Here is a 21,591-nt window from a genome sequence, read left to right on the forward strand (position 1 = left end):
AATATGTATGGTATATGGTTTTCAAATTATCAATTTGCTCAGTTGGATTATTAAAATCAATAAATATTTCTTTAAGTACTTAATTAATGCCATGTTTTTGAGTTCAATTGATTATTATAAAAGACTACTTAAATTTTTAGAATATATTTAAAAGTTTTTTTAATTGAAATTCAATTTAGTTAATGTATAGTGTATTATTAGTTTCAGGGGTAGAATTTAGTGAATCAGCAGTTGCACATAACAGTTGCTCATTACATCAAGGGCCCTCCTTAATGTCCATCACCCAATTACCCCTTCTCCCCAACTTCTCCTCCAGCAACCCACAGTTTGTTTCCTAGAGTTAAGAGTCTCTTACAGGGGGTGCCTGGGTGGCTCAGTTGATTAAGCATCTGCCTTTGGCTCAGCTCATGATCCTGGGGCCCTGGAATTCAGCCCCAAGTCAGGCTCCCCACTCAGCAGGGAGTCTGCTTCTCCTTCTCCTCTGCCCCTCTCCCCACTCATGCTCACTGGCTCTCTCTTTCACATAAATAAATAATTTAAAGAAAGAGTCTCATGGTTTGCCTTCCTCTCTGTTTTCATCTTACTTTATTTTTCCTTCCCTTTCCCTATGTTCATCTGTTTTGTTTCTTAAATTCCACAGTTGAGTGAAATCATATGGTATTTTGTCTTTCTCTGACTAACTTATTTTCCTTAGCATAATACTCTCTAGTTCTATCCACGTGATGGCAAATGGCAAGATTTTATTCTTTTTGATGGCTGAGTAATATTCCTATATATATTTTTTTCCTACACACACACACACACACTCATCACACACATCTTAATTTTTAGAATAGTAATACAAGTAAAAATTGTGAGGAATGTGGAATTTTTTAAAGGCTATGGTTTTCCTATGCTTTAAACATGTATATATATATATATATTCATTTACTAAAAAAATGCCTGATTATCTTCCCAAGGCATCATTACTAGTGCAATAGTTATTATTGAATTAATTATTGACTATACCATTAAATACATATTATGTGCAAGACACCATGTTGGTTCCTGTAGGTGATATAAAAGGCATATTCTCTGCAGATAACACACAACATTTTAGTACTCAATTCTGTACCCCTTTCATGAGTTTTGCTTATATATTATTTACTTTAACCAAATGAAGAGTTAAAGGGCAATAAAATGTATTTCATTATTTTATCAAATCCAAGAAATAAAATATCTGTGAATAAAACGAAAGCTACAATACACTGCAAAGTGAAATAATGACATTGTTTAATCCATATAGGTAATATTTGATTTTTGTTATAGTCTGTGTTTTCATTAAAGTAATTCGGTAACCTAAAGAACTTTATGATAATAGTTATATATCAGAGAACTCACATTAAAAAAAAAAAACTTCTGTTTAGTGAACTTGCATTTATTTGTAGCAACAAAAAGTCACATAATTAAAAGTTTAAAAGATAAAATTCTTAAATTGTCAATAAAGGTGTCAAAAAAGTGACAAGTATAAATCCTGTCATGACATTGTAGAACCAACATATGTACATTATTTCTTCATTTACATGAGCCCTTTCTGTGAAGACACTTTAAATGCTGATATGGTTTTACAGAAAAAAGATAATATTTACCTTTAATACTTACTAATATTACTAACCGTATCCAGCTCAGGAGGAGCACAGTTGTCCAACTGATCATTTTTCACAGGAGACATTGAATACATTACCTAAATCCATTACCTTAAATATATATATCACGGTAGCAGAGGTAGCATTAAGGAGGGCTTTCGGGAAGGTGTTACTAAGTTTGAATGATAGCTGGAGATAAATCAGGTCAACTGACTTTTATTTTTAAAGATCAGTTGAATCTTTTTTTTAAAAGATTTTATTTATTTATTTGAGAGAGAGAAAGAACATGAAAGGGGGGAGGGTCAGAGGGAGAAGCAGACTCCCTGCTGAGCAGGGAGCGCGATGCGGGACTCGATCCCAGGACTCCAGGATCATGACCCGAGCCGAAGGCAGTCGCCTAACCAACTGAGCCACCCAGGCGCCCCGATCAGTTGAATCTTATATAGCTAAAATAGTCACAGAAATCACCAGGGACCCACATTTCAAAAACTCAAAGAATATGAGGTTGTGGATGTATATACATTATCATAAAACTCTTAGTACTCTTTTATGTACAGTGAGAATGAACACATTTAGTAACATTAACAAAATTATTTATGATAAATAACCAGACTCTAACTTTTTATATTAAGTATAATTAAGTATGTTGCACATCCATTTTTATGTCACCAACATGCCCTGATGAGGTCAGCCTTTTGGAGAAGTGAAGTAGGCAACAAGCTTACATACCCACATGATGAGATTTGGGGCATGTTTTCTCTTTTGGCCAATCAAGGAATTCGACTGTTGGAGTCACATTTTCAATGTTAAAATGGGCCTCTCTTTGGATGCGGCAGGACTTGTAGATATTGCTAGCTTTGGATGAATTTGTGTATCAAATCTTTTCCAATTAACAGCTGGAGAAGACAAAGGTGTCAACAGGCCTGTGTACCAAGGGGTGCGGGGGCCTCTCCACTCATTATGGAGACAATATGGTAAGGCCAGAAGAGTGCTGAAAGGGAGATACGAAAAATGCAATTGGCTTACGTCGCATTCTTCTAAGGCTGACCTTGGTCTTTACTACCTTGTAGGGCCATTGCTACCTTAACGATGCCATTGATATATATGAGGTGGCCTTTGTGTGAGTGAGCAATTTGAAGCTTGAGAGTATAAACTTACCTGCGTGTCCACCTTAACCTATTTCACCAACGCAGTGAAAATACCTGTGGGAAAACTTGGATCTTCACAAAAGGATAATGAGTGACTTCCTGTGCACTCTCAGGACAGCTGCTGGGACTCTTTAAGATTTTACATTTTACGCTTTTTGAATTTCATGTTTCCTTTATGGAAAGTTGCCTATAGCATCAAAAATTTTTTTAATATATATTAAACAAAGGAAGCGTAACCTTTGTCATCATCTTAAATGGTGAGTCATCAAATCACAAAACAGGACAATTTGATTGATGTTGACCATTCTGTCTGTAGTACATTTTAATGCAGCCATTTTGATGCAACTGTCTTGATGTACAATCCCTGTTTTCTTCTTTTATTTTTTGATCAGTAATAATATGTTCAGCAGACATTCCCAACCGTATTCCATCCTTTACCTCTCTGCAACTTGGATAGACTTCCACTTTATTTTGTATTATTTAACTTTTATGTAATGAATATATATTAATTTTATACTAAAAGAGTCTGCTGAAATTTCATTGTAAAAGTAAGATAACCTCTACGATCATTATCCGTTCTTCCTCCAACACTATCATTCTAAAAACATTTTGTGGAGTTAAGTACATGTTTATGACTTCAGGAACAATCAGGAATTTAATTGAGAATTCCCTGTGCAGTCCGGAGCTTAAAAATAAGGGATCTAATTTTGACCTATTTTGCCTAACTTGTAATAACATGCTTAAGAAACCTATAATATGCAGAGTGGTCCATTCTCTAGGTCAGTGTTTTTTGACATTTATAACAGGGAGCCCGATGTGGGATTCAATCTCAGGACCCTGGGATCGTGACCTGAGCCGAAGGCAGACGCTTAACCGGCTGAGCCCCACCCAGGGGCCTTTGATACCCCCTCTTGAGAAACAAAGTTCTCAGTCTCCCCTCCTACTCCTTCTGAGATTTTTAAATCTATCCATCAAGAATATTTTTATGGACTTCGCTTTCAAAAATTTGTGATAGGAAAACAATAGCTAGATTTTCTATGGCCTAATCTCAGATATGAGTTTGTTTCTGAAAAAGAAAAATTCAAATTCATATTTTGTCTTCATTAGTCTAATCATTCTTATTTATGCCACCTTATTTGATATTTCTTTAGTATAAAGTCAGGGTGGCAATTAAACACTTTGGCAAAGGTGTCTGCTTACCACGTTATTTGGTAATAAAATAGGCTGAGTTTTTCTTAGGTTGCATTAAAATGTTGTGTACCAATTAAATAATTTTCTTTTTCAGATATGCTAAGTCATTAATGGAAATTTTTTACTAGTTCAGAAATAAGTCTACATTACCAAAATAATAAGAATCCCCTAACTATAATGGTTGAATATTACTGCAAAATGAGAGTCCCGTAGCATGTTTATGGATATACTTACAATTATTTTTGAAGGACGGTGATGGTTGGCCTATAGATGCTCATGGATATTGGATGATATCCCTGAAAACAAACATTTAGAAAAATGCAATGAGAACTCTATAAGTAAAGTGCTATTTAGAATAACTATTTATACTATTCATGTATAAAGCATAGCTGAAAGGTAATGAGGCTGATATCTATAAGCACCAGAAGACAGTTTCATTTGCATAAAATTAATGTAAAAAAACCCAAACATTAGTACCGCAGCTCAAAGAGAAAATTAAATATCAGTTAAGTATTATAAATGAACGAGGAAAATCATAATTCAAATATTAAGTTAAAACATTTTTCACATAAAATCATTACAGACCAGAATTAGTTAAATGGTATTTTACCCGTAGGTACGAAAATGATACTAGAAGCTGGAAGGGGAAGTTTGAAAAATCACCATTTCAGTATCAATTACTTTAAAAGTATCAATTGACAGCATTTGAGATTTGAAGACAAAAATTAATACAAATATTAGCCAGCTACATTTTTGTGGGACAAAGAAACTTGCTGTAACAATGTTAATATTTAACATGTTTTAAACTTAAGGAGTTCCCTAAAACACATAAAACATGACCAAAAAGTTTTAAATACACAGATTTTCTTAAAATATAAATCTGTGGGAACCCACTCAGAACCCCAGAGTTGGTATAAAGCTTATTTTAAGTTGAAGACATCTTGAGATTCAACATATGCAGAAAAAAACCTCCTCTGACTAAAAGAGGAGGCTTTTTGACTAAAAGCTGCAATTCCTTGGGAATGAGGCTACCGGAAATGCCCTCTCCGTGGAACTGTATGGCTCTGGAGGAGATGGAAAGACCACTCATCCCTGTACCTGTATAGACAAACACTATCACAAGCTTCTCTCTTGTCTGTTCTCTTAAAAATCCATTTGTCTTTCCTGAAGAAACCTATTTGTTTATCCCAGAGAATTTGTTCCTCACTCCTCCTTTATCCTCACGAAGTTAGGTATGTAAGTCTTTAACTTTACCATGAAACAAGCCAGCTACTTTTTGTTGTTGGCCTCATATGTATATGAAATAAAACTTTTCCTCCTGTTAATCTCTCGCTTGTCAGTTTAATTTGCAGTTCTTGGTAACAGAGTCCAACAGGGTAGAGGAAAAATTTTTCCTCCCCTACGAAACTAATTCTTCCATTGGTTCAAGTAAATAAAATCAAATAATGTAAAGACCATTAGAGTTATTAGAAATACACAAGAAATGTTAATTATCATATTATTTGGAGACATTAAAATATTTTTTTGCTCATAAGTTTATCAATATAAGTCAACATATCTGATGCATAGTATAAAATACTTATGCAATACATTTTAAAGCCACAATTTAAATAATTTAACGTCACTACCCTTTTAATCATTCAAGAGACAACAGACTATAACAGCAAATTGTTTTTTTTCACTCCTTAATGAAAGAGCAAATAAAGAGTAAATTAATAAAAGTAAAGGAAAAGTAGTTCTGACTTCAAATTAGTGAAAAATAACATGGGTAAAAGCTGTTATATTAATCTAAATGTCAGAAAAGACACTTAATATTATAAATTTACACTCGCATTTTCTTGTCTCTCTTACAGCTCTAAAAAATACAAAGATTTATGAAACAAATATGTGAGAACACATGATCACATTAAACTTCTGTTTTCATCAAATGATAGGGGGTCTATAGTAAATAAAAAGAATTTCTTCATGAAAAGGGATATAAAACTGGTTCTACCTAGTATATTTCAAGAAGCAGAGGTACAAAGTTAATAACAATCTTTGAGTAATGATGAGATTCCATGCTTGCTGAAGAAGCTGGTGGCCAAGTTATTAGTCTGTGCAATAAAAATTAAACATAGAAATGCAGGAAAACATGAAATCATTTCAGTACACAGTAATGAGCTATTCTACCTGCTTAATACTGTAGCTCAGTACATAGTACTGTTCTACCCGCTTAATACTTAATATCGTAGCTCGCACTTAACAGTAGAAGTACCCTTGCAAGGAATAAAACCTTTGTGGTCATCGAACTGCTGCCAAAGGAATCAAGGCCCCCTAGTGGTTAACTGTGACAATTGCAGTCAGAACACTGAGCTATGACCGTGATTGTGCCATTTATTTATGAAGGATTTATTTATTGCAGGTGTCCACATCCCCTTGGGGGGGAGGATTGAGATATAATGAAGCATTTCTGTTCCTTCATAAAAAAAACCAATCAATCTTATAGTTTAAAAAATTACGTCTAGGGGTGCCTGGGTGGCTCAGTCGTTAAGCGTCTGCCTTGGGCTCAGGTCATGATCCCAGGGTCCTGGGATCGAGCCCCGCATCGCATCGGGCTCCCTGCTCCGCGGGAAGCCTGCCTGCTTCTCCCTCTCCCACTCCCCCTGCTTGTGTTCCTGCTCTCGCTATCTCTCTCTGTCAAATAAATAAATAAATAAATCCTAAAAAATTAAAAATAAGAATAAAAAATTACTTCTGGATCTATCAACTGAAAATACATTTTCTGGTGTTTCCAACATTTGTGCATACATTTCTAAAATTTTAATTAATTTTGAAGAAGTCTGGAATACCTTAGGCAAAAATAAAACTTTTTTTCAATTTCTTTCTCTCTCTTTAGCCCCACTTGCTTTGCCTCTGCCCCACAGCCATGGCATTTTTATAATAATTTTTTGCATCTACCATACATTCTCAGTCTTTTTCTTTCAGTTATTTATATACATAAATCTGAGGTATATTTTATTATCAACATTCTGTCATTTCCAGTTTCTATCCGTCTTGCTGAACTGTTATCTTTAAAATTCCCCCATGACTTTGATAGATTTTTCTGCTTTGTAGGCTAGTGACTCTAGACAGAAAAGAAAGATGGCCACAACCTAGCTCTATGTATTAATCCAAACACTGTGTAATTCCCTCCTACAAAAATAGTGCATACACTGTCTTTCGATTTCACACGTGCAGTCCTATTACTTCTGGTGCTATTTATAACTGATTTATAAAGTGACATTAAGGGCAATTTTGTGGATGTTCAAGACAGATTTTATCTTACTTTTCCTACAAAAATTATTGTTATTTTGCTTTCAGCCTACCCTGAGAAAGAATATTATAAAACAGTAGTTTCAATTCAAAATCGTGTTTTAAAAGTCATAAGAATCCTGTGAACGATTTAATGGATAAGTTTGCTGCTTTATTTCTCCTCAGTTGAAATTACAGGGAAAAAGCAGGCATTTAAAGTAGAAGGTCTATCAAAGAAATGCCTTTCTTATGGTGGCTAAGAGTCATCATTAAAATGCCAGTACTCAATCCTGAGCAGAAGGAATACATTACAAAAGAGCTTAATTTACTTCTTTGGAAAGGCATGGATATTTCATATTTAAAACGAAGGAGTTATCTTTCATTCAAATATGATCACATTCAAACACAATGGTCACCCTTTACTGACTACTTTGACTTTTAAAAAATCTACTGTAATGAAGTATGACTTACATATAATAAAATGTACATGTTTTAAATATAGTTTGCCCAGTTTTGATGAAAATAATACACACCTGTGCAGATATAGAATGTTCCTTGTAGTCACCCCCCACCAACTCAAAGCAACCATTTTCTCACTTTTATCACTTTAGATTATTTTTGCCAGTTCTAGAAGTTCATATAAATGAAATCATAAGGTATGTTCTTCTCCTTTTGTATGTCTTCGAACCTTTGTTCAAACCATTTTTTCTCTCTTTCACTGAGTCTTATTAGCAGACTATTTAAAGCACACATATCTCCCTGCCTTATCCTGTTGATTTATTCATTTAAATTTTCTTAACTTTCTCTTCAAGTTCATTGAACTTTCTAATACCACAATCTTTGTCTAATGTGATACTGCCTTTTAAACTTACTGTGCTGTGTCAAAGAGAGCAATGGAGTGGGCTATTTGTGACACTCAGAACAGTGGATCACAAGTCCAGCAGAACATGGCAAAACAAAGGAGCAATTGCAAAAGACAAAATCCCTGGAAAAGCTTTCAAACACAAAATAGTGCATTGTCTATTACATCCTCATATTTAGTACAATGCAAATAACAAAAACAATTATTTTGTATTGTGTATAAAGCATATATGTTTCAGAAGAAGAAGATTAAAACGTGCATTTGGGGATGTAAATAGGACCTATTGATATACATTATAAGATATTATGAGATTGATTACTTTAAATGGGAAGGTAACATCATATTTTGGGTAGAAGGCCCCAGTTTTATCTTCAGGTTTCATGCACTTAAAATTGTTTTTTGATGTTGGCAGCTAAACGGATACCGATTGAGAGTTGCTACTAATGTGTTAGGCTACACCATTGTAAAAGAATAATGCAAACCCCATCAGAACGAAAGGCAATTTTCTTCATAAAAATCCTCTGAATAGGTGTAATTTTAGGGACGTGTGTTCCATATTAGAGATTTAGGGGAAAAAAAAAACCAAAGAGATGGCAAGTTTGAATCAATTGCTTCTTATGGCATTCAACAGCAAATAGCACACACCTAAAAGTTTTCTGATGTAAATGCCTCCTTTCTGGAAAGGATAGTCAAGTTTGGCAAGTGTTGATTGGATAGAATGGGAAAAATGAAAGAGATGGCCTGGAAATAGAACTTTCCAGAGTTTGAAACTAAGGTTTCTGAAATCAATTGATTTTGAACAGGAGTACTTTGAGGATGTCTTCCTTTTTATTGATTTTGTGGTACTAAAATAAAAATTGAGTAACAAAAATATAGATGATAGAAACTCAGATACAAAAATTGAGTAACAAAAATATAGATGATAGAAACTCAGATACAAAATTTTATTACTGTCAGAAATGTAAAAAAAATTAAGGATTTACCCAGATTAATCAAGACCGTATTACCTGAGTCTACCTAATCTCATTTTCTTTGCCAACTCTTCTTAGTATGAAACAACCTCTCTGGTATTCCCAGCAAGTACATCTGTCAAAAGACTGCAGGTTCCAGAATAAGGAAATCTAGAGAGAGAGGAAGGATTTCCGGCTGACTAGAGCTGGGGTGGGTCTGGGTGGGGGTAGAAGGTAAGGTAGTCAGGAGGGACGTGTGCACAGGGTTTCTTTTGAGGATGATGAAAACATTCTAAATTGTGGCAGTGGTTATGTGGCTCTGTGAGTATACTAGAAACCATCGAATTGTATACTTTAAAATGGGTGATAAAACTGGTAAGAAAAGATTTGGGGTTGAATCCATGACCTCCAATGAAAAATCAGATCTTAAAATAACTTTGAAAGGTTGATTGTTCTCTTAAAAATATATTGGGAAATACATTAATTTCACATAATAATCATGTGATTCATCTAACATTTATACATCTAAGAATCATGAAAGGCCAGGTTTTAAATAAAAAAATAATAATGCTAATACCTATAGCACTGCATGTGTAAACAAAATGTGTCAACATTTTGTAGTGATGTGGAAGCTGGGGGGGGGGGGGACGTTAAAACAACCCTGAACTAGACAAACATAGAAAGACAACTAAAGCACAATGAAATCTTTTTTAATTGAATAAGATAGACTCAAAGGTCAATTTTTATCTGGCCTCTAACTCACATCAGCAAATATACAGTGTTTCTGTATAATCAGAATAATGAAAACTTTTCTATTTGAGATGACTCTTTTTAAATCATTGATCTTAACACCAAACCATATATTCCAGTGACTTCTCTGGTGGGGAAAGTGCCAAGTCTCTAAGCATCCAATAAATAACCAAGTAGAAGAAACTCTATACTTTATTATGGGCAAAAATTGTGTTTGAATCTTCATTTTAGCTCCTCCATTCACAGTTGATATTCATTACATGTTATTTGGTGGGGGTTCTGTACCTTGTCATGCAAGCTCATAGCTTCCTCTCAGCCCTCTTTTTGTTTAAATTATACTGGCATATATACAACTAGTGATTTTCATTAACTTTTTTTTAAAGCAAACGAAATCAGAATTCAGTTAAAAACTAGTGACAGATTCTAAATACTCTATAGGCTTTTGCTTGGAATAGCATTTGGAAACTGGTTCTTAAAATATTCTTAGATTGCAGGTGGATTTGTTTGGTATGTTTTATTTTTATTAAAAAACCAGTTAGTCACAATATTTATGCAACTGGAAGTGACAAGCTTCACCGTAAAAATCACAGGAAAAACTCAATATAAAACATATTATCAAAATACCAAAAGAAAACATTTTAAAGTTATAGACAGGCATAAAATGGGAGCTTTAAACTTTGACATTAGTAGGCTTTGCATTTAAAATGCAGATACCATGTTTAAATTTGAGCTTCTTGAATTATGAGAATATATAACCATTATAGATGAAATTAGATGAAAAGAGAACCATTTATTATGGTATAAGAACAGGATGGAATTTCATGGAATCTGTACTCAAACGTTTCCTCTGTTATTATGACTGCCTTTTTTTCCTACTAAATGTGATCTGGGGGAACTTAAGGTAAATCTGTCTGGTCTTTTTTTTTTTATTGTTTATTGAGAGTTTATCACGAGCTAGCTTCCATGTATACATTATACATTACATCCTTAGAACAATCTTGCAAGGCACAAATTATCCTCATAAATGAGAATGCTCAGACCCTAAAACCTATGTAAACTGCTCTTCAAACTATTCCCCAAACTAAGCTTAGAACATTTACTTACTGTCTGGTAAAGAGTATATGGATAACAATATTAACTAATATTGACCAAATATAATAATACTCCTCATCTAATCTTAAACCCCATCTTCAAAAGCTTTATTTTTTTTTACCTTTACATACTCCAAATGCTCTTATAGAGACCTCTAATTAAAGAATCTGTTAGGTTTTTTTTAATATTATGATTCATTTCTACCATTTTCCTATTTCGTTGCCAATTACTATTATTAGATAACATTTTGCACAATTTTTCCATCTTTATTCCTATTAGTAAATAATGATTCCCTCACCTTTAAAAATAAACTGAAATCTTTGAAAACACACACATTCTTGATTTGTAGAAGTTGATAAATGACTGGCACCTCCTGACTTGTTTTCCATTTATTTAGTTCTTTGCGAATATTGCCAGTGACTAAGTAAATGTTACACTGGGGGTATATTTTGGGCATCAGCACTTGACATATTTTCAAGACTTAAGGCTGTTAATCAAGGTGCCATGAAAAAAGTATACCTCTCTAGTGAGACAGACTTGGGCTTGATTCCTGGCTCCACCTCGCATTAGTTATGTGTTTGGGCACATGGCTTAAATTCTCTGTGTCTCTGTTTCCTATTTATTAGGGCTGTTGTGAAAATTACACGAGGGAATATATGTACTTTGTCAAAAGGGCTGACTAGGATGGGGGGTGGGGGGTCTCAATATTTGTTAATTCCTTTCCCTTCTTCCTCTTTTACCAGAGGTACCCACGATTTCTTTCCTGAACCACATCCTGCCTCAGAGATTCTGCTCTGTATTTCCTAGATGGAATGGTAAATATAAGTAACAATTTCAGTAGCACTGTAGTTTAAAATTTCTGACAAAAGGTTGAATCAATACAAAATTGAAACCACTCAACAAAACCTACATTGCAGATTTTTTTGGGCTACGCATTTTCCTTCTGGTTACTGTTTCTGCCAGGGCACAATCCAAATGAAAGTTAACTGCTTAAAATTTGCTTACGAGTTATTTGAATGTTTCAATTTGGTTTCAAATCAATCCACTATATGCAAGGCATGCATGTAAGTGAATAATGGAAGAAGAATCACAGAAGTAAACAGACTTCATTCTATAAAATGTACTTTATTATTTTTTTTTTACCTTTTAGATCATACCATTGAACTCATTTGATTGTTCGTGTTATGATCACATCTTTCCCATACTCTGTAATTCACAGATTCATTGTCCTTAAAACCACATGAAGGTCACCGGTTTGTTTCCTTATAAAAATGACATAATGAATTAAAGCTGGAATTCTGTAGCTGGTGACTCATGCCTGCATTTGTACATTTCAAGAGATGTAATTTATAGAAAGGAATCATCCAGCCTTGAGCTGTTTCAGACTTCAGTTGCTCCAGCAAATTAAAAATATAAATGCTAGCATAAATAAATGCACACAGCCTGTCAACTGGTCAGTCATCTAATTTGAACCTCAAAAAATACTCTTATTTGTCTTTTACATGATTCTTTTACTCTTGTTGTGAATATATATATATATATATAATGTATATCATATCATATACACATAGGATCTCTTACCTATATCAGTAAGAATGAAAGCCATAATCTTAAAAGTATTCACATACTTGTACTAATTTTCTGATTATTGAAGCCAATAATGTAAATTCAGTTTCTATTTATTCTGGATTTATGAAGCATGACGTGATTCTCAAGGACAGTATGATGTAGTCAAGATTTTAAGGGCTTTCATTTACTGTGCCACATAGCCTTCAAAAAGCAGTAGACCATGGTGGAGAAGAACCTGATTTCAGATTTAAGAGATTTGGGTTCTCTTTGTAAGTTTTGCCAGTAATTAGCTGTGGGACCTGGAACAAGTCAGGGACTTTCTCTAAGCCTTAACTTATTTATTGCTGGAACACAAGCAATAGTAAGTCTGTTACAAACGTTATCAGTATACTTTAGTTCTATTGCTTTATTAAAATGCTTAGTGTTAATGTGTTAATGCTTTCAGAATGTCATCCTTGTATTTTGGAATTGTGAAGTACTTTGCTAATATTCCTAAAATATCAAGCTCTATAAATTATCTAATAATTATGAATGACTCTTTTAGTATTGAGAATTAAGAGTCACTTGATATTCAGACAATTGATTTTATCTGAGAGTCTAATCTATAGCTCATCATTTACTTACTTAAGCCAAGGTATAATTCAGATATCTAAGGGCTTGCTAATAAGAAATAATTCATATGATTCCTACTTGTAAGAAGCTTACTATTTTCGCTTGCCTTAGTCAACTAACTTAATCCATTACTAGACAAACAGAAGGTGCTGAACTCATATTTGCTAATTTATTTTTTAAGTAAGTTAAGACCAACAAGGTGGAACATGGATGACTCCAGGCTCATGGAGGTGTTTTTGTTTTTTACAAAAATATTATGCATCTGAGAAGTTCTGTGAGTCAGTGAAAAAGAGAATTGGTCACGATATGATTAGATGATAGTGAACGAGGCACCTGAGAGAGTTTATCCGAATTCATTTTCCTTCTTTGGGCTTTGGGGCAAAAAGGTTTTTATATCAGCATTTTAATCCCATACAATTTCTTTTTTTTTTTTTGTCTACTCTATTCCTTGAAATTTCTCTAAGTTTAATTTAACAGTGACCTCCCCCCCAAATCCTTTATGTAGGGCTCATATATTGGATCTCCAACTGGACTCCAAATTACTGGAGATCACAACTTAAGTGTTGTTTCCTCTCCTGGGAGACCTTGGAGTACTTAGTCAAATGTACGGTTAAACAGAACCTTAGCAATAATTGAATGTAATAATGCATAAAGTTGGGGAAGAAAAACTGTTTTATTTTGAATAATCCGAGAAAAATATGACTCTTAGATATTCCCCAAAGCTTTACATAATCAATGCTTACTGTTTGGACCTCTGCTCTTTTCTCTCTACAACCTTCTCTCCCTTGGAAAGTTCTGAAACTAGGTAAGCCAGAATAGTATGGATTGGCCCAAACTCCTTTATCTCTAGGCTTGACTTATCTCCAGAGATTCAATATCATATTTTCAGCTATCCGAAGAACATGTGATGGTGCATGTATATATTTCATTTTACCAAATAAAATGTAAATTCCTCCATGGTAGGAACCATATCACACAAACACTGTTCGTTAAATGCTGGCTTGACAGTTCTGCGACTCTAAGAAAAAATGCTATATTCTCTGTCATGTTTTTACAATGTTGGTGTAATTCAGCTTCAAAAAAAAATTTTTAAAATGATGATGATGATAGAAATCTAAACGATTATTCAGCTAGATCTAGAGTAGGCTTGAGTGCCACAGGTTAAAATCTGGCTGAGGACCAAAGTTTGAATAATTCCTTTAAAAGTACTTTATGTCATCATAAACGGTATAACTTTAGATTCATTAAAGATAGTCATAAAGGAGCTAGATATCATTTTCAGGAGAAAGTAATTAGAAATCAAAATAGAACACAGAAAAAAGTCATGAACAAGTTATAAATTACCTTTCTTATTCTCTGTCCAACCATCTGTAGTCACCCTCAAAGACTCAAGAGTTCTGAATACAAATACAGCAAATTGAATACTCCCCATAAAAGAAAGGTTCTGATACAGGGGAAAAAAAGATAATATGAAATGTAATTAAAGGCTTCGAGATGAGTATCTGCTCACAAATGTCCGTTTCTTTTGAAGCCCTTTATAAAGTAATAGATTACATACCCAATTAAATCTAAGAATATATTAAAGGAAAAGACAATTTCTAATCATGAGGCTCAATCATAAACTAAGCAAGCATTGACAACACTGATATTTAGCAAGATATTAATGAACTTTTGTGGAGGGACTGTAGCTGCAGACAGTTTAATTTAAACTACCTAAAAATGGTTACGTTTAATTTGTGATCGAGAGCCAGTGATGACAAAAAGAAGGGACATTTTCACTTGTTTAGTTGTCTTTAAATACTGAATCATTTCACATTTAGGACAAGATTAAGATCCTGAGTGAGATTTGGCTTTAGCTTGTTTAAGGAATACTTAAGTAGTTGAAGAAGAGTTATGACAATTATCTTCTAGGCTATAAAAATCAACTACGTGAGCATTATTATTTGAGGTGGATTTACAGAACTACAAAACTGCTGGTATTTTCAGAAATTGTAGCATTGGAAATGACCTTAGTAACCCATTCAGTCTGATTTACTTTTTTTTTTTTTTTTTAAAGATTTTATTTATTTATTTGAGAGAGAGAGAGAATGAGAGATAGAAAGCACGAGAGGGAAGAGGGTCAGAGGGAGAAGCAGACTCCCTGCTGAGCAGGGAGCCTGATGTGGGACTCGATCCCGGGACTCCAGGATCATGACCTGAGCCGAAGGCAGTCGCTTAACCAACTGAGCCACCCAGGCGCCCTGATTTACTTTTTTAATAGGTGAGAACATAGAGGCAGATAAAAGACTAGAATGCAAGTCATTTAACTCTAAATTTGTACTCTAAAAACCTTTCCCCACAGTGCTTATGTGCTCTTACATATTAATTGTTCAGCAAATATATATTGAAAGAACCCACAACGTGTAATGATGTATGCAGAGGGTAGTTGGGGTAGAGGTATAAACACGAATAATATATAATTTTGTCCTCTGTGATTTCATAATCCAATAAGAAAGATAAGACTCAAATTAAAAAGTGAGATGATGTGTATAAAACCTTGGACACCGAGCCTGGCACCTAGGGAGACAGACATTGAAATCTAAAAAACAAAAAACAAACAAACAAAACCAAATGCAGTACAGTGTGCTAAGTGGTATGTAAGTAGCAGAATTAATGATGTCCATTTTTGTTCAGATTTGAAATTCAGATTTTACTATTCTTATGTACGTGGGTGTCAACGTGGATAATTTTCTAAAGATTTTATTTATTTAGAGAGACAGAGAGCGAGCATGCGTGAGTGGGGGGGAGGGGCAGAGGGAGAGAATCTCAAGCAAACTCCCCGCTGAGTGCGGAGCCTGACACGGGGCTCCAACCCATGACCCTGAGATCATGACCTGAGCCGAAATCAAGTCGGTCGCTTAACTGACTGAGCTACCCAGGTGCCCCAAACTAGATAATTTTTTTTTTTTATGACCAGTAGTCCCTTTATACCGCATACACAAAATCATAACACATTTTAATTTTACGTATTGTTTCTTGGCTTTATAATCTGCATAATGCCCTTAGTCTCCTCCATAGCCCCACCTTAATTAAACAGTACATTTTTCTCTGAATTAAGAATGTGACTGTTTACAATTATTTCCTAATGTGGCCCATTACCTGGAGTTCATTACTTCATGACCCCCCCTTGCAGTCTTTTTATTTCACCTTGACATTTGACAGCTACGTTGGCATCTGATTGCTATTAACAGTACATATGCTTTCCCCAGAAGTTGGGCAGCATGGTTTTGTGTGCATGGGAGATGTGCAGGGTTCAAACATGGAACTGGGGGGTCATATGAAGTGAGCCTTAAGGCACTAACCCTAAGATTCTATAATCATGATGAGAATGAAAAGGGGAAAACTTTTGAGTAGCATTTTGTAAAAATAATTTAGACGCTATATTGATGGATTTAACTGAGAATACATGGAGAAAGGTGATCCAAGAATGACTCCAAGACAGAAAGAACAAGCATTATTTCAATTTTCATGAAAAAGTAAAGAAATGTGGGAGGAGGGATAAAGTTTTTTTTTTTTTAATTCTAACAGTGTAAGTGTTGCCATAAATGTATTCTGTATTGTGCTGCAGAAATAAATGTCCTTGGGCACCTGGGTGGCTCAGTGGGTTAAGCGTCTGCCTTTGACTTAGGTCATGATTCCAGGGTCCTGGGATAAAGTCCCACATGGGGCTCCCTCCTCAGCGAGGCGCCTGCTTCTCTTTCTGCCCTTTCCCCTGCTCATGCTCGCACACGTGTGCGCCCTTTCCCTCTCTCTCTCTCTCTCTTGCAAAAATAAATAAATAAAAATACTTTAAAAAAAGAAATAAATGTACTTTTATTTACAAATAAATGTACTTTTATTTGATCTTGTTGCTTCATCTAAATCAAGAGACTCAGAATATCAATTATAGATAAGAACACATGCTCTTCTGAAATGGTATTTACCCAAAGTAAATACATGGTGTGCGTATATATTTCATTTAAAGTACAAAAGTAAAGCAAAGTACAAAACTAAGGTAAAAAAATAGCAAATTACTTTATAACAATGTATTATCTTCTTAGGTTTTTAATGGTTTTTAACTATTACGTCTAACTATTTTCATGTGAGTGGTAAGATCTGTGAGAGTTCTCTCCATATTCTTTTCCCCATTTTGTATATTCATATAATTTGTCTCCAGATTTGCAAACTTAAGGATGTAGGTCACTTAACCTCAGTGGTTTCTGTTTTCTGGTTTGTAAAAGGGTTAGTTGGAAAGATCCTTACAGAAAAATCACCTAGTTACAACCCTCTCATTTTATAGTTGTAGAAACCGAGGCCCAAGCAAAACAAGCAACTGGTGCATTTTCCCTTCATTTTTCCCGAATAGGAATGTAGGAAGGGAAGAAGTTGATGTTGTCTATACAATAATTGCAGAACTGTATTCTTCTTCTTAGCATTATTATTTGAGAGAGAGAGATAGAACACGAGCAGTTAGGAAGGGGCAGAGGGAGAGAGAGAGAGAGAGAATCTTAAGCACGCTCCACGTCTAGTGCAAAGTCCGACAGGGGGCTTGATCTCATGACCCTGAGATCATGACCTGAGCTGATGTCAAGAGTCAGATGCTTAACTGGCGGAACCACCCAGGAGCCCCGCAGAACTGTATTATTATATGGAATTGCCTTTTTGGTCTAACAGGACTATTAGCTTCTTTGGGGAAGTCTGGTGTAATACGTGTATCACTTCTCTAACGACCAATGAAATGTTAAGCATACAGTAGGCCCTCAAAAACTACTTGCTGAAATTCCATAATTGTTACAAGCTTTTTACTCACCTTCATTATGTAGTTGACTAATTTGACAGATAAACATCGGTTATGAATTTTGTCAATCGACTTACAAAACATTTAGATAACTGGCTGAGGTTTGGTAGTAGAAGCAGGAAAAGTTGAGGTAGACCATTATCCCATGAGAGGAAGGTAATGAACGTTCAGACTAATGAATCAGCACGTGCAAACTTAAGATTTTGGAAATCAAGAGTCATTGTATCAGACAGAAAGTATAACAGTGGTTGCCAGGGGTTTGGGATGGAGGGGAAATTGTTTGATGGGTATAGAGTTTCAGTTTTACAAGATGCAAAGAATAACAAAGATGGATGGTGGTGATGGTTGCACAACTGAACTGTATACTTAAACATGGTTAAGAAGGTAACTTTTATGTTATGTGTATTTTACCACAATAAAAATGATTTAAAGCAAAAAGAAGTAACTACCTTAATAGACGGTATCTTCCAAAGCGGGGAACAGAGTCATTATATCCATGAGAAGTTCTGGGGCTTATAATTCTACCATACATCAACAATTCTATCCATTTGTCTACAGTGGTTTTTTTCCAATAGGAATAGAAGCATGATGAAAAGACTAGAGAGGGGCGCCTGGGTGGCTCAGTCCGTGAAGCGACTATCTTTGGCTCAGGTCATGATCCTGGAGTCTCGGGATCGAGTCCCGCATCGGGCTCCCCGCTCGGCGGGGAGTCTGCTTCTCCCTCTGCCCCTCCCCGCTCTCATGCTCTCTCTCTCTCTCTCTCTCTCATTCTCTCTCTCTAATAAATAAATAAATAAATCTTAAAAAAAAAAAGGACGAGAGAAATAAGTCTATTGAGAAACCAGCTCATTGACGCTTTCTTAAAACTTGGTTTAAAAAAATTTTGTTGGAGAGATACCAGATCTTTCTTCTTTTACTTCCACCAAGAGTAAAATCATCAGTTACTCTCTGCATCTATTTTAGACTGACATTACATTTAATAGTGTAAGATATGGAGGTATTAGCCCTTTGGGAATCAGTGACTAACCAGATAAAAAATTCTAGAACAATCTACCCACAAGCCACAAAGCATTAAAATAATTTTAACTGGTTTTCTAAGCTAAGATTTAAAAAAAACCTAACAGAGTCATGATTTTACCACTCATAGCAATTCATTAATAGGAACCTCTGATTTCCTGTTATAAAAATGAGGCCATAAAGCTCTTGTGTACAAATTTATTTGCTGCAAAGGCATTTGGGAATTGTTATTTTAAAAAGAAAAAGTTCTGCTCCATTCTGAACCATCAACTCATACCACAAAATGAGTGTAGACCTTTGAGGTTACTAATAAAAAGCTAAAAAACAAGGGAATGCTACAGTCAGAATATGGAATTGATCCTAATTATTGATCATTACCTTTAATGGCCAATAGAATAAGGTGTCTCTTTCTCTCCTTTATACCTATCTACCTACCTATCATTTATTTTATAAAATATTTATGTATATTTATAGTTATATATATTTCACTGTGAGTGAACTGAAAAATTAAAACTGCATATGATAGGGATAAGCTTTAGCTATAAACTAGTTTGAGAAGATTTATAATTTCTTAATTGCTCCAAAATATGTTGAGAGAGAGAGATGACATGACCTCGTTTCAGAGAAATCTGTTAGTCCGTTTGATGCTTTGAGTTCTTAAATGTTATGTGCAGGTGTGCTAGAAATTCTACTGTATTTCTTCCTTTATCTTCTTTCACCTTTAACTACTGGAACATACATTCCTAGGAGGATGGATGAATGGATATATACAGATATAAATATAGATATAGATCGATCATACGTATATAGCAATACAATTAATCAAGATATGTTAATTGATTACTTACTATGCGCAAGGAGTTTGCCATATATGTGGGTTAGTCAGCAAAAGCTTTATGCAAGAGGTGGGGCTTAAACCAGACCTTGAAGACCAGGTAGAATTTAGATAGGTTTAGGAGGGGGAGCACCAACCACAGTGCTGAACTTCCCCATTTTACGCCAGAGTTTCTAGCAATAAATTATTGTTGAATTGCAAGTCACAGTTTTTATGTCATTAAAATGGAAATAGTAAATGGAGTTAGTTTTTTTCACCAATTAAAACAAACAAAGCCTTTAAGCATACAAACTTTTTTGTCAGTGTGTTCTTCTAAACTCTTCATTAACTTTACTTTAAGGACGGTACTCGGATCCAGTCTTTCTACCTGAGTTCAGATCAGTAAACTTAAAAACTGACAATTACTTTCTGCAGTACCTATTTTCCAAGCCATGGTTATCAAATTATTTCTCCTGATGCCAAGTGTGTAAAGGCACTACATGGCAAATGGGATCAGACAACACTTCAATCCTCTCTGATACATGAGAAATAATTTTTAACGACCCTTCCGTTCCCTCCAGTCTCAGACCTCCAGGATTTCAATTTTCCTGTTTGAATTCTAAGTAGGCAACTGTATATAAAGGACTGAATTTGAATGGCCTTTGTCATGGTGTGTCACATACAGGACAAACCACACACACTTATGTGTCCAACTCACTGTCATGACACCTGACTCTTTCCCGTCATCCTCCGTACATAACAGCATTATTTCCCTGGTTTTATTTCAGTCTTTAAATGGTCTCTCTAAGTCCCCTGAGCTTCACTCAGGCTTCCTGTCCCTCAGTCCCTCAGCATTAAAAGGACTTTCTCATTTGCTTTACCTTTTTCTTGATAGCTGAAGCTCCAGATGAAATGTTACATGCCTTTCTTATTACTTTGCCAAACAACATATTAATGATTAATGGACACTGTCAGTGATAATACCCTCATTTTAACAGGCAAATCTGTTCTATCCAAAGACTAGTGGCTACAGTAGGAAAGATAAATTAGCCAATACCTAAACGGAGGTGGTAGCGTTTACTGCTTAACAGCATATGGTCTCTGGAATCAAAACTGCCACATTCCAAGCCTGGTTTCGGTTAGTTAGTTAAAGTGGATCATTTAACTGCTTTGTTGTGCCTCAGTTTCCCCGTCTGCAAATTGCGGATATCAGTTGTACCTTCTCATAGGGTAGTTGTGAGACTTATACATGTAACTACATGTAAATCTCTTATAAATCTGTAGTACATAGTAATTTTCAATAAATAACAGCTATTCTTATCATCTTTTATACCTCTTTTGCGAAGAATGATTATGTGCTAGCTTGGGCAAGTCTTCCTACCTCGACTATAGGAAGCTCTACCTGAAACTATTACGGCTTTGATTACTGAGATAAAATGAGAGATACGTGAGTTTAAAATACACTTATAAAAAAAATTTGAACGTTGGGGCGCCTGGGTGGCTCAGTCGGTTAAGCGACTGCCTTCAGCTCAGGTCATGATCCTGGAGTCCTGGGATCGAGTCCCACATCGGGCTCCCTGCTCGGCAGGGAGTCTGCTTCTCCCTCTGACCCTCTTCCCTCTCGTGCTCTCTATCTCTCATTCTCTCTCTCTCTCAAATAAATAAATAAAATCTTAAAAAAAAAAATTTGAACGCTGTGACATTTACTCATAGGAATTTACTAATGACTTTAAAGACAACAGTCATTTTTTAGAAAAATGAAAAGATAAAGAGAACCCTAGTCAGTGTGGCCATTGCTATTCTTCTCTAGATAACAGTTGACATCACCTTTGGTTTTGGTAGTGTTCAATTTTTATTTTTAAAATTTTTGTATTG

At 35.0% G+C, this 21,591-nt stretch overlaps 1 protein-coding gene across 1 annotated transcript in view; it reads right to left on the minus strand.

Moving 5' to 3' along the window:
- The window catches only part of HTR2C (5-hydroxytryptamine receptor 2C), a 282,888-nt gene that overhangs the window by 254,433 nt on the left and 6,864 nt on the right, over nucleotides 1-21,591 (minus strand). Inside the window, exon 2 of the mRNA XM_027609567.2 lies at nucleotides 4,199-4,260. The gene's annotated coding sequence lies outside the window, so the exon portion shown is untranslated. The remainder of the gene's footprint in view (nucleotides 1-4,198; nucleotides 4,261-21,591) is intronic.

This window comes from Zalophus californianus, chromosome X (genome assembly GCF_009762305.2).
Source record: "Zalophus californianus isolate mZalCal1 chromosome X, mZalCal1.pri.v2, whole genome shotgun sequence".
Taxonomy (NCBI): domain Eukaryota; kingdom Metazoa; phylum Chordata; class Mammalia; order Carnivora; family Otariidae; genus Zalophus; species Zalophus californianus.